This window comes from Miniopterus schreibersii (genome assembly GCF_964146895.1).
Source record: "Miniopterus schreibersii genome assembly, chromosome: 19".
NCBI classification, from domain to species: Eukaryota; Metazoa; Chordata; class Mammalia; order Chiroptera; family Miniopteridae; genus Miniopterus; species Miniopterus schreibersii.
Window position 1 is genome coordinate 26,364,336 of NC_138119.1, and position 12,049 is coordinate 26,376,384.

Genomic DNA, 12,049 nt, shown 5'->3' on the forward strand with positions numbered 1-12,049 from the left:
ACTTATATATAATTTTTATTTTATTATATACTGTTTATGTATGTTAAATATAATATATATGCCAGACTTGTTCTAAGCCCTTCATTGGTATTATTTCTTCTGATCTCACAATCCAATACAGATAGTCTTATCTCAATTTTACTAAAAAGGAAACTGACACTCAAAAAAATAACTTACTGACACCATCCACCTGATCATTGATGAGTGGGATTCGTATGCAGATACTCCAGTCTGAGTGCTGGAGCTATGAACATGGATGAGGTTATTCAGTGGGAGACTGTGTTTCCAGCCGTTATCTCCACAATGCAGTGATCCTCGATTTATGTGTATACCTTGACTATTTGTTCAAAATTACTTTGTTGCCCATAGCTCTTTTTCTTCCCCCCTCATCACCCAGGATCCTTTTGACTACGAGGAGCTATAGTGACTTGGCAAGTCAAAGCAATAAGGAAAAGTATTACCTCATATAACAGGACGTCCCAAGGCAGGGCAGCTCTAAGATAGATTAATTCAGCAACTCCATGTCACCTTGGTTATTTCCATCCATCCTGTATCTTTAGCAGGGCAGTTAAGTCCTTAAGGTAACTCGTCTGAGGAACAAAAGATAACTGTCATAGGCCTGACAACATTCAGGAGGAAAAGTTAGACCATGTCTTCTTTTTTATTAGTGAAGAAACATTTCTGCAAGGCCCCCTGGCAGATCTCTCACATCGCATTGCCCAGAATGGTACCACATACGCATTCCTATCCAATCGCTAGTAGAGTCATTAGCAAAGAGACTGGGCTTACTTAATTGGCTTTATGAAGTACGTGACCACGAGGAAGGTCGTGGGTTAGCCAAAAAAGATTAGGGTCCTCTGAGAAAGGAGAAAGCAGTGGGTTGGGGGTGGGGGGTAGGGCAGGGTAGTGGTGGGGAGATGAGTAGGGGTTGGTCATAAGCACATATAATAGGCGGTCAACATGTCTTACATTTTCATCTACGTCACACATTCTCAACAGCAGGAAGGCAAAATATTCCTTTTATGTGTAAAACAAATATACATACAGTACATGAACCGATACACAGTATATCTATATGGTACTAAAATTTCATTGTGGGGTTGGTTAGGGAAAAGAGGTCTAAAGAGGCCCTTGTGAGGGGGTTGGGGGGTAACAATGACAAAAGCTGAGAACCACAGATCTGCATCAGCGTGTCTTTATCCAGAAGTGGAGGCTCCTCGAGAAGAAGTTGGGCTGAATTCATTCCGCATAGTTCTCAAGGCAGAATTTCAAGGAATATGAAAATAGGAGGCGTCTGACCGTAGCCGTGTGATTATTATAATGCACTGATACTCTGTGACCTCTCGGTGTCTTCTAAGTCCCTCTGTTCCAGCTCTGTAAATACAATAGCCACCAACACTCACTGTTTTATTTCCTTCTCTCACTCTGAGCACTTGACAGGCATTAACTTGTTAAATTGTCACAATAACCTAGCGAAGTGAGTGCTGTAATTATTCTTACTTGACAAATGAGGAAACGAAGACATAGAAAGGTTAAATAACTTTCATGGGAAAGTGGCTGAATGGGGATTAGTATAAAACAACTATTCAGTGTTGAAAATGTCAAGATAGGAAGTCCTCGAGCATGGCCAGTCTGGTTTCTGCGACACCCCCACTGCATTATTTTTTCCCTGCATTATTTTGATGCAAACCCCAGACATCTCACTATTTCATGCATACTTGTCATAATTCACAATGGGGGCTTGCACCGGGTTCTATCCAACTCCAGAGTCTGAGTTCTTTTTTCTTTCTTTCTTTCTTTTCTATGTCTTTATGATTTCAGAGAGAGGAAGGGAGAGGGAGAGGGAGAGAGAGAACCATCAATGATGAAAGGGTCGTCATTGACTGGCTGCCTCCTGCACGCCCCACCCTGGGGATAGAGCCCATAACCCGGGCATGTGCCCTGACCAGGAATTGAACTGCGATCTCCCGGATCCTAGGTCCATGCTCAACAACTGAGCCACGCCCGGGCCGGGCCAGAGTCTGTGTTCTTAACAGTTACACTCTACAGCTTCCTGCGGGAGAGGAGGCCCAGAGAAGTGGATTGACACATTACCAGGATTTGCTCTTTTTATCCTGTCAACAACCCTGTGAAGTATTACTGTCTTTGTTTTTTTCAGTTGAGGAAATCAAAGCACAGAGAAGCTCAGTGACTTGTCCAAGGTCACATAGTGAGAGAATTAGTTGAGTGAGGCTTTAAATTCAGATCTCTTGACTCCACATCCATTCTCTTTCCTGAACATCACAACTACCCAGAAGGAAGTCCTCAAACTCCCATCAACGGCCAAGAACTCAGGAGACCACATACTACTTCCTTCTCCCTCCACCTCCAGTCTTATTGGAATATGCTGTCAATGGATAAAACAATCAAGGACCCGGCACAAATCCTTGTGCAGGCATTGATTTCCTCCAGTTCTGGGGGAAATGGTTCCTACTGGCACTGAATCCATTGCCAGGGCCACACATGTCACGTGCTCAGGAGCCCGGGTCTATCAACAACCCTCCTCCACAGGTGTCTTCTCTGCTGCCCGTGGTAACAATGGCTGTGCAAGCTGAAACCGTGCAAAGTGATCTTAATAAACAATGAGAAAAGAAAAGCCTCATGGAGAGGTTACTGGAATGAAACCTAGTATGCCCTCCACCCCCAGGCCTAAGCTCAATCACTCTCCGCTTTTTGCTTGAGCACCTCTGCTCTTGACTGGAGCGCTCCCTGCGGCGAGCCTGTGGCGAGGGAAGGAGCAGTGCCTGAATTCTCTAATAACTGTGGAAACAGAAGAGAAGACAAAAAGCAGGAGGAGGCGGGGAGGGGAAGGAGACAAGAAACCCTGCCTGTCAGTCTATTGGCACCTCTCTGAACCCTGCCACTAATTGTAATGGGACTTGCTGTGCCCCAGCTCATAATTTCTCAGGCACTGAGATAATAGGCCTTATTAATGGCCTCTCGTTGCTCGCTTTCCTTTCTATGACAGCTTTTTTATTTTCCTGTGAACCTTCTATTCCAGAACAAGAGCATATTTCCTCTCCTGCTCCTGAAGGGAGTCAAGCAAGACAGGGTCCCTTTCAGCCCCCTTTGTCTGCAGTTCCTGGGCAGTCTCCGAAGTGACTTTGGGTGTGGCTGGAACAAGGATATTTAAGGAAGGAGGTGGGAGGCACTGGGAGCTGCCAAAAGAAAGAACTGAGTGGCTCAGTTTAATATCTATTTTGGTACCAGGCACTGTCGCCTTACATATGGCATTCCATCGATTGAAATGGACAGTTGCTATTTTGTCTTCTCAGGTGCAGCTCTCCCCTACCCCAAATTCTTATTTTGGTAACAGCATTTACAAATACCCTCTCGTCTCCTCTCCCCACTCCACCAGAAAATTCTGGTGGGACTATCAATCACAAAACCCAAGAGTGAACACGCAACTCAGACCTGACCAATCAGAGACTTCCTTGGGCTTGTATATACTGACACAGGGAAAAAGAGGTCCTTTTTCCCTCTGGGTTACTAAGCAGAAATTAAATAAAACTATTTACAAGCATTGCCACCATTTCTATGGAGGAAGCTCATTTATAATAGAAGATGAGGGTAACCACAGAAAGAAGCAGAGTTGGGGTGTGTGTGTGTGTGTGTGTGTGTGTGTGTGTGTGTGTAGAGAGAGAAATTGAGATATTATCTCTGTATCTCCATCTATCTATGTATCTATGTATGTATCTATGTATCTACCTACCTGTCAACCTCTCCATCCATCATCTATCTATGAGAGAGAGACAGAAAGAGATCTGAAACTATTTTAGTGTCTAGATTAAGTTATAATGTAAACCAATAATACTTCTGTGTACCAATATTTTTTTTTGGTGGGGGTATAAGCTTGAACTCTGTTTTCAATACTTAGAACAAAGAGAGTTCTCATAGACTCCTTTCATTGTCACAGCAATCTTACAAAGTAGTCAAGGCTCAGAGAATTAACTTGTCCAGAAATCATTTATTTAGTCAATCACTGGTGAGCCAAGGTTCACTCCCGTTCTCTCTGATCCCCCAGCTCTCCTGCTGGCACTCTGCCAAGCTGCCTCCTAACCATGGGTGAAACCTGGTCCTGACCTCAAGGAACAAAGTCTTAGAGGAAATTAGACCTTTATAAACCACTATAAACAAAGCAAGACAGGACATAATGCTATAACAGAGGTACAAATAAAATTCAGTGGGATCCACAGAGGAGGGAGTATTTGACAATAGTTGTGCCTCAAGTCAGCTCAGACCCAGCTTTGTAGGATTCCTGAATTCTTGGATGCCCAAGGAAACCCTAAAGGGGCCAGCCTCCCAAAGTCTGGGCTTTCCTGGGTACCGGCTACTCACTGATGTGCAAACCAGCAGTTCTCACAATCCTGAACAGAAACTGATTGCCAGGAGAGCGTAGCATTGTTTGTGACTCTCACACTCGTATTTACAGTTGCCATGAAACCTTTGCCCCGAAGAACCCCTCCCCACTCCCAGTCCGGATAAGCGCTCGGCTGCCTGATCCCTGGACTCCATTAGTTCCTGCTACAACCACCGTGAGCCTGTAGCTGAGTGGAGGCTGGAAAAAGGTAAGTATGGATAATTATTTTCCAGGCATCTACCAAGGGAAACAACTTTGCAAGTGCCATTTACAAGCTATTTGCAAAATGGGCAGTATATTCAGTTGTTTATTCAATAGTGGTTTTCAAACTTTTCTTTTTCCTGCTTGAGTCCACTTTAAGCTGAGCAAAGGAGAACACAGCGAACCAACCCCACCCTTTCTCATGTACCAGTGGAAAAATAACTCAGGGATACTCTTAAGGGGCCATTGTAAAGTATATTTTGGAGCATTAAGTGTACATGTGTTTTAGCAATTAGGGCATATTATGCATTGCAATTTGATTCACATTCAAATTGCAATGCGTAATTGTCTTTAGGTATAATTACTGGAAAATTAAAGGCCAAAAAATACAGTTAAGCAAATATGCAACACTGGTCGCCTTAAGGTTAACCAAACAAATCACAACTAACTTGTTGATGATGAGGGTAAATTAATAGTAAGTTATGATTAAAAACAAGAATGTCAGCAATCGAAGACCTCGACCCATATGTGGCCATACTAACGGTAGACCAATGACTGGGTTTCAGTCCAGAGGATGTCAATGTGTGGGCAAGGCTCCATCAGAATCTTCCCTGGAAGCCAGGCTTCTTAGTGGAATATTAAACTAGAATTCTTAGTAAAATTTGGTAGCTCATCGATTTTTGTTTATGAATTCCAAATTAGATTACCCTTTAATAATTCACTTAGCAAGCTATTAGTAAGTCTTAGATGTACATTAAAATGGGAGTATATAGATTTGTAAATAATTTGTCTCAAATGACTGAAAGGAAGACTTGCTTTCTTGGGTCAGTTTGAGGCCTGTCAGGTGGGACTGGGTAGCTTGTGAGAATCATTGGTTGGAAGGCTCTGGAACACAGCCGAATTGTTCTTTGTAGAGGTCTTAGACTAAGGCAGGAGTGAGATATGAGAACTGAGAGCCAGGGCCATGTGTTCCAACTCTTTGCCTTCTACAGTCAGAGTGCGCCTGGGCCTCAGGAGAAAGCAGAGCATTCCAACCCGACACTCCCAGTTAGGTTAGCATGGAGGTCCACGTGACTTGGAAATGTTTCACACTCGCTAATTAAAAAAAGCAACCTCCTCAAAGCAATGAAGATGGATGTTGTTGACTCACAGAAGAGTTATGACATTTTATTTGTGGCTAGAAAATTAACTGAGAGAAAGACTAAGCAGTGGCCTGCCAGAAAACCCTGCAGTACCCGTCTCCAAGAGGTACTATGACTTCTACCTTGGAAAATAACACTTTACAATTGTGTAACACTTTTAACCTTTCAGAACACATTTGCATGTGTTACTTGAATCTAGCCGGAAGGAGAAATTGCTGAGGTGACTGGGTTCGCAGCTCTCTGACCTCTTTTTTCTCTCTTCTTTCCTCAGCACTCTCCTTCCTTCTTTGGGGGTTCATTTTCTTCCTAATTTATCCTTGCCCCCTTGTCCTTGCCATTCACTTTCTCGGTTATTGCTTTAATAGTTGGCCCAGGCCTTTATTATTATTAAAACTAAACTACAAGACTTGGGTTACTTAGAGGTAATATTCTGGGTTCTTTAAACACACACACACACACACACACACACACACACACACACACACACACAAAAGATTTGACTTTTCAGTGAGTCAGGCCTTCATGTAAAGCTCCTTCCCTCCTGGATGAACTATCCTGGGTAGGTGGGATTATGAGCTGGGAGTGACTCATGGGTAACATAGGCTCTCTGGAGTTTCCAGCCTCACTGAGTCAGCCGGTGCCAGCTTACATGTGTCTTAGGTTGTGAAACCTAAAGTTCAGTGACTGGGAGAGTGTTATGGGTTGAACTGTGACCCTCCAATTCCCCACCTGGCCCAATTCATAAGTGGGAGTGCTAACCCCCAGAATGTGACCTTGTTTGGAGACAGGGGCTTTAAAGAGGTAATCAGGTGAAAACGATGCCATCAGGATGGGCCCTAATCCAATATGACTGATGTCATAAGACGAGGAAATTTGGACACAGAGACAGACACATAGAGGAAAGACATGTGAGGAGACATTGGGCGGAGATGGCCACCTACAAGCCAAGGAGGAAGGTTTGAAACAGATGCTTCCCACACAGCCCTCAAGAGGAGCCAGCCAGCCCTCCCGAAAGCTTGATCTGGGACTTCCAGCTTCCAGATCTATGAGACAATATATTTCTTTTCTTTAAGCCACTCAGTGGCACTTTTTACTAGCAAACTAATACAGAGAGCAACAGAGCCCATGAGGCTAATTTTTCCTACTTCCTCACAGGGCAGTTTTAGGAATTAAATGAACTAGATGGAAAGGCCCTTTGCTAATAGTTAAAGCTACAATGGTGATAAAAGGGATTGGTATTAATATTGCAGCAGCCCCTGGCTACCATATTTAAAACCACTGTACTTTAAAAATCAGCCCCTTCGCCCCACCAGGCATGGCTCAGAGGTTGAACGTCAACCTAGGATCCAGGCGATCAGGGTTCAATTCCCAGTCAGGGCACATGCCTGGGTTGTGGGCTCGATCAATGACTCTCTCATCATTGATGTTTCTGTCTCTCTCTCTCCCTCTCCCTTCCTCTCTCTGAAATCAATAAAGATATAAATAAATAAATAAATAAATAAATAAATAAATAAATAAATAAATAAAAATCAGCCCCTTCCACACATGCACACGGAGTCACCTTCCTTGATTTACTTTCCCTACATAGCACTATCACCTTCTAATGTACTGTACATTTTACTTCCCACCAGAACAAAGCTTCAGGAGGGGGAACTTCCTTTTTTGTTCATTGCTGTCTTCCCAGCACCCAGAACTTTGCCTGGCACCTAGCAAATCCTCAAAACACTCGTTGGATGAATCATAAATGCATATTTGTATCCTCTCATCTTCATCAGGCTATTGCCTACTGATTCTTTAAGACCCACAGGCCTCGATCTTCTCTCTTGGGAAACCTCCCCAGGTCACTTTCCTCTCCCCGAGCTTGGAGCTCCTCCCGCATTCTCTCGGATGGGCGTTTCCATCACCGCACTGACCACAGCACACTTCCAGGCCTCCCTCACTGTGGGTCCTCGAAGGTGGGGACCACCGCGATGGGCGTATCCTGTATCCCAAGGCGGTGGCTCTGAGCTGCCCCTTGGTGGGCACTGCGTACTCGATTGCTGAGTGAGCCAGGAACTGGGGAGCAAGGAAGGGCACGGGGAGAAGGTGGATCAGAAGTAGCTCACTAAAATGAGAGTGCTAGTGGGGTGCTAGTGGGGAAGTGAAGAAAAGAGAACCCTTGTGCACTGCGGATGGGAATGTAAACTGGCACAGGCACTATGGAAAACAGTATATGGCAGTTCTTTAAAAAATTGCAAACAGAACTACTATCTGGTCCAGCAGTCCCACTTCTGGGTATAGATCTGGAGAGGCATCTGTAGTGCCATGTTTACTGCAGCATTATTCACATTAGCCAAGATATGGAAACAACCTAAGTGCTCATCTGTGGATTAATGGATACAAAGATATATGGTGTACATACACAATGAAATATTATTAAGCCATTATGAGGAGGGAAATCCTTCCATGTATGATATCATGGATGAACATGTGGGCATTATGCTGAGTGAAATAAGTCAGAAAGAGAAAGACAAATGATATTATGTTCTCACTTATATGTGCAATCAAAAAAACTGGTAGAAACAAAGAATAAAATGGTAATTGCCAGGGACTGAGGGTGTGGAGGTGGGGGAAATGGGGAGAGGTGGTCAAAGGGTACAAGCTTACGGTTATAAGGTGAGTGAATTCTACAAATCTAATGTTTAGCATGGTGACTATAGTTAATAAAACTGTATTATGTACTTGGAAGTTAACAACAGAATGGTAATTAAGTGAGATGGTGGTATGTTAACTGATCTTACTGTGGTAATAGTTTCGCAGTATTTACCGTATCAAATCTTCACATTGTGTACTTTATTTACAGAATGTTACATCTCAATTACATCTCAATAAAGCTGGGAAAATAAAATTTGGAAGAAAAAAAGAAGTGGTTCACTAGGGGAGTGCTGACCTTGTAGTCTAGACTGTGCCCATGAACAATCAACAGTACTGAGACTCAAAAAGGAAGGCCACTCTCACATGTTGTTTTGGGGGCCCCAAAGGAAACAAGTGGACAGTGAGGCAAACTGTGAGGAGGGCCTCATGGATTTGAAATAAAAGAAATAAAATTAAAATCAATAAATCAGAGCAGAGATATTCAACAAAAGGCTCCTGGATATACAAAACAGAAATCTCACCTGAATTAATATATTAACATAACTGAATACAGAATGAGTTCCCTTGGGGCTAAATAGGCAATGGGGGTTGTCAACCTAGAAACTTCAGTTAGAAAAGGGAGAACTGAGGGGCCTTTGTCGCTGAGCCTGGCTAAGATTATCGGACTTTGGTGAAGATATCAGACTTTCCTGGGAGGTTTTCGATGGGAACTAAACCCCAGAGGTGGAGGCAGGGCCCACTTGGGAATGGGAGAGCCCTGTGTGACCAACAAGTAGTGCCAAAGTGGGGCTCAAACATAATACAGTGATTTAGGGTAAGAATTCTCTGCCCCCAGGAAGCATTTAAAGAGGGGAAAGTACAATGAAGAAAATCTGTAAAGGGCATTGTTCCCTGAGTGGAGAATTAAGGACCTTAGGCTGAAGCTTCTTGTCTGCAAAGAAAGAGGGAAGGTATCCCATTTGCCAGACTAACCCCCTTTGGGGTTTCTCTTTCCCAGGGAGCAACAGTCATCCTTTTGTGGATGTTCATTCAGTCACACATTTTTGAACCAGACCCTGTGCTAAATCCTAGGGATACAAAAAGAAATATTAACAACCTGTCCAACAAAGAAGCTTAACCTCCTGGATCTGCATACAGACAGACCTCATTTTACCCTGCTTTGCTTTATTGCATTTTGCCGATAGTGATTTAAAAAAATTTTTTTTTACATATTGAAGGTAAGAACCTCCACCAGCAAAAAGATTAGGACTTGCTGAAGGCTCAGATTATGGTTAGCATTTTTAGCAATAAAGTATTTTGTAATGAAGGTATGTACATTTTTTAAGACACGATGCTACTGCACACTTAATAGACCACAATATAGTATAAATATAACTTATATGCACTGGAAAACCAAAAAATTCTTGTGACTCACTTTATTGTGGTGATCTGGAACCAAATCCGAAATGTCTCAGGTATGCTTGCAGTCTGTAATCCAATTCAAACAAGGGTACTCTGGCCTTCTCCGGGGGGTTAGGAAGGGCAGAGGACCACAAGGCTAATCGAGCAGAGCAGGAGTCAGAGGAGTAAAATGCCAACCCACCTGGGGACCTGGTACCGAAACCTCACAACCTCTTGCTGGAAATGTTCACTGAAAATCACTTAGCCAAAATGACCATTGAGCTAAACCAGAGAAGATTTTTAGTTAAGCAGGTCTTTCTAGAATTCGCCTGCAGAGTCATTGGCATGAGTTGTTGACTTCCTCCTTCAACAGTGAAAATTTTACCAGGTGACTAAGACAAAACCGGTTTATATGAAGCCTCTCTTGCCTCCCTTGAGACCCCCTCGCTGGAAGCAGAGGGATTAAAGTGATCGTGGGCTACACTTCCTATTTTAAAAATAAACATTCTCCAGGGTTTGAAAAAGGAATTTCCCCAGGAAACACTATACACAAGTAATTCCCTAGACTGTATATTTTGTATTCTCTGTAAATACTTTGCGTATTAGAGACAAGAGGCGATTCAGTGTTTACTTTGGACATAAAGGAAAAGGGAGACTAGTCTTTGTCCAAGTCATCATCGGTTTCCCATCCAGAAATCTGTTGAGAGTTTACTCTGTTCAGCCCTATGCTGAGTACGAGGGCAACGGAACAGGATGAGAGGGGTAGGTAGATACAAAGAGTGTGACAGCTAGTCCTCAAGAAGCTTCCAGTCTTATGGGGGTGTTGTGGGCCAGGTTCCCCGGGTAGAGATTTGGGAGCAAGAAGTTTTTTGGGGTCTTTCTCAAGAACAACACCTGTACGGGACTGAGTAAACGAGGATTGGGCAGAGGTGGGAGCTGAACTGTAATGCAACAGAAGCCTCAGCAGATCTCCAGGGAGCTCTGAAGCTGAGATGGCCCTTCAGAGATGTCCCAAATTGAGGCAAGGGAGATGTGCCTTTGTACAATCTAGCGAATGTCATTGGATGCAGGCTTCCCTCCCTGGGCAAGGGCAAGCCCTCCAACCCCCACCCCAGGAGAAGAGCTAAAGGGATGGAATCACACATTCCCAGCTGCTGGGAAGGACAATGGAGCAGCGAGAGGAGATAAGGTATCTGCAGTCATCTCCTTCCCCAGTATTTCCCGGCCTCCTCAGGCTCGGGAAGCCCCTGATAGCACTGGGAGAGAGCTCCCCAAGGCGACACTGGCTGCCCCGCTCACGCACTGGCTTACCCGGCTGAGCAATCCCTGTTTGGTCCTGGAACAAACCCATCCAAGGTGACCCCAGAATTCTGAGTCTAGATGGCACTTTGCTAAGACAGTGCCTCTCACTCTCAAAATTTTTTGTTCCTACAAAGCCCGGTTCTTCCCCCATTTTTGAAGCATGGCTGTCAGGACTGGTGAACCTAGAGCCACCTTTCTGGGGTCAGAGTGGATGAGAAAGTGACACCCCACTCTCTGGCAAGGCCAATGGTATTTTCACCAGTTCTGCAATTTATCTTTCTGTTTGAGATGCTACCAGGATTTTCCATGGACTTACTCCCCAAATAGCAACATGTCTCCTTTCCCACTTTATAATTCTGCTCAGTTATGCCCTTTGAAATTCTCCGTCTTCAGGCAAGGCAAAGAGCTGCTGCTCAGAAGCTGAATAATGGTTTCCTTCCCAGTGCTTTGCATAAATTTGTATACTCCTATGCGCAATTAAACAAATAAAGCAAAGCTCTTTAGCCCTATGCAGATCAGGCCTCATTTTCCTGCCTGTAAAATACAGAGATTGGTCTTACCCAATGATCTTTATTTGCTAGGCCCTTCCATGCCAAGAGCCACTGAATTATACTGACCTCAAACAGCTGTGTGAAACCCATTGGAAGGTGTAATAGTTATCTATTGCTGCTTAACAAATTGCCGCAAAATTTAGTGGCTTAAAACAACAATGTATTATCTCACTTTCCTCTGGTCAGGAATTCTAGAGCAGCTTAACAGGATGATTCTGCTCAGGGTCCCTCATGAGGCTGTGGTTGGGAGGTTGAAGGGGCTGCTGTCATTTTAAGGCTTGACTGGGGCTGGGAGATCCATTTCTCACGCAGCTAAACTCACAGGCCACACAGACCTCTCCTCATGTGGTACCTGGCTTCCCTAGAGAAGGCGACCCGAGAGAGTGACCAGGATGGAAGCCACAATATCTTTAGTGACTTAGTCTTGGAAGTGACACACA

At 44.0% G+C, this 12,049-nt stretch overlaps 1 protein-coding gene across 1 annotated transcript in view; it reads left to right on the forward strand.

Annotated features, from left to right (window-relative positions):
* Positions 1-4,557: 4,557 nt before the first annotated feature.
* Positions 4,558-12,049, forward strand: part of LPGAT1 (lysophosphatidylglycerol acyltransferase 1) — an 89,584-nt gene continuing 82,092 nt past the window's right edge. Inside the window, exon 1 of the mRNA XM_081120278.1 lies at positions 4,558-4,607. The gene's annotated coding sequence lies outside the window, so the exon portion shown is untranslated. The remainder of the gene's footprint in view (positions 4,608-12,049) is intronic.